A 2,556-nucleotide genomic window follows, 5' to 3' on the forward strand; every position below is an offset into this window, starting at 1 on the left:
GGGATGATGGCAGACGCGGTGGCAGAGACAGGGAAAAGAGAGGAATGAAGGACGAGGAGATAGAGAGAGAAGGTGCGACGGTGATAGTGTGGTCATCGTCGGCAGTGGTTGGTCGCGGTGGAGGGAGGTGGGGGTGTGAAGAGGAGGGGTTGTATGGTTGGGGGTTCAAAGAAAGGGAAAAAGAAGAAGAAAGGAGAGATATGTTTTTGGAGATGAAGCGCGACACTCCCCCCTTTTCAAATTAACATTCGAAAAGGGTCCTGTACGGATGCACACATGGAAAAAGAAGGGGGTATGCGCGCGCGCAGGGTTGTGCGGACGCTGCGAGCAGAAGTGGAAAGGGGGCTGGGTTCACACACACAGCCTGTGCGTGCGCTGCGGCCAGGGGGTTGGTTTCTTGCTGTGCGTGTGCTCAGATCTATGTGCATGCACAAATGTTTTTTTTTTCAGAAGAGGCATGTGTGCGGCCACACGCATGGTGTGCGGACGCATAGGAGGGGAAAGATGGTGTTCCCACTGATGACAAGTCATCATATACCCATTTTTCAAGCTAATTTCACTTGTTTTATTAATCTTTATGCACTTTCTTGCATCCTAAGTAAGTGATTTGGAATGAAAATGCATAACTTCCTTAAATCAAACAACCACCATGAAATTAATGTTAACTCATAAGGTTTAAGCTGAATTTAATTGAATTTTAATTGATTTATAAGCCTTGTGAATTTAGTGATACTTTGAGTGGTTGTTTTGGTTGATTGTAGGTGAAGAAAAAAAGAAAAGAGAAAGCGTGGCTTAAGGAAGCGTGGCTCAAGGAGAAAAAGGCGTGGCGCATAAAGGAGAGAGCAAGCATTGCCCTCCACAAGGGCACACTGCCCTCTAGGAGGGCAACATAAGGGAACAAAGCTTGGAAGGCAACTCTGCCCTGCCCATGACAAGGGCAGAGCACAATATTGTGCCTTGGATCAAAGAAGAGCAAAACTTTGCCCTGCCCTCCACAAGGGCAGTATCGGGCCTTCATGGAAAATAAATCAAAGGAAAAAGCCTACCAATGCTTGCCACAAGAGTTGAACACGGGACAATGAGGAAGCAAGGAACTAAGCTTCATTATGGTGCCAAGAAAGCCAAGGAAAAGGAGTAGCGTGTGTTTCGGCCATGTCTCGAACGCGGGACTTCAGTTTGGAAACACTGCCCTGCCCTCCGCGAGGGCAGGGCAGCATTTTATTGTGGCACGGCCAGCGCACCAACCTGGCGCACCAAAGCATCATCCGGCAGCACCAGCAGCGTGCACAGGCACCAAAATGGCGCACTAGAAATTTCTGCCCTGCCCTCCGCGAGGGCAGGGCAGCATTCTGCGCACCAAGCTCGCACACCACGCCTGCACCATGGCCGCACACACCAAATCCTGCCCTGCCCTCCACAAGGGCAGGGCAGCCTCCTGGAAGCAATCCTTCATGGGCTAAAATTGGATTTAAAAATCCAATAAAATTCATTCCTTCACCAAATCAAAAGCCCATCCAAATCCTAAGATCCAAGAATGGAAAGTGTATAAATAGGAGCTAGTTTGATGTAATTAAAAACTTTTACTTTACTTTTGAACTTTGAATTTTCCTTTGAACCTTTACATTTATTTTGAGCTTTTGAACTTTCTCTTAGGGACTTCACTGAGATTTCAGAGAATTGGGGAGGAGAATTGATCTCTCTTCTTCCTCGTTCTTGTGTGGGCATTTTTATTTTTCTTGTTTGAGTTTTGGGTGTGAAGAATTGAGGAAATTCTGTCTCAATCTCCATTCAAAATCTCTTTAATTCCTCTTCTGCATAATTGAGTTTAATTTCAATTTCCTTTACTGCTTCTTCTTCTATTTCTTGTTAATTGCTTTGTGAACTTGGATCTGGGAAGGCAATTGAGATCTAGACTTTGCTTTCTAGTCTCTTGAGACCTGAGATCCTATTTTCCTTTTTGGTTCTTCTGGGAACCCTGCTGCACTTTAATTTCATCTTCTGTTTGAATTTTAGTTACTTCCAAGTCATCTTCTGCTTTATTAATTGTTGCAATTTACTTTCCCTTGCTGAAATTCTGAATCCCTAATCCTCAACTCCCCTTTTCCATTCAAGCAATTTACATTTCTTGCATTTTATGTTACTGCCATTTACATTTCTTGCACTTTAAGTTTCAGTTATTTAATTTCTTGTTCTTTAAGATTCAGCAAATTTACTTTCCTGTTCTTTAATTTACTGCAATTCTCCCCTCTCCCTTTACATTCCAAGCAATTTAGCTTCTGTTAAAGATAAACCACTCAACCAATACTTGATTCGCTTGACTAAATCAACCACTAAACTAAAATTGCTCAATCCTTCAATCCCTGTGGGATCGACCTCACTCCCGTGAGTTTTATTACTTGATGCGACCCGGTACACTTGCCGGTGAGTTTTGTGTTGGATCGTTTTCCACACATCACCCACCATAACTTATGCGTGTAATGGGAACAGAGGAGGTGTTTAAGGCTGTGCGTGTGCTCGTTGTGGTGCGTATGCACGGGAGCTGGAAAACAGGGGATT

Source organism: Arachis hypogaea, chromosome 9 (genome assembly GCF_003086295.3).
Source record: "Arachis hypogaea cultivar Tifrunner chromosome 9, arahy.Tifrunner.gnm2.J5K5, whole genome shotgun sequence".
Taxonomy (NCBI): Eukaryota; Viridiplantae; Streptophyta; class Magnoliopsida; order Fabales; family Fabaceae; genus Arachis; species Arachis hypogaea.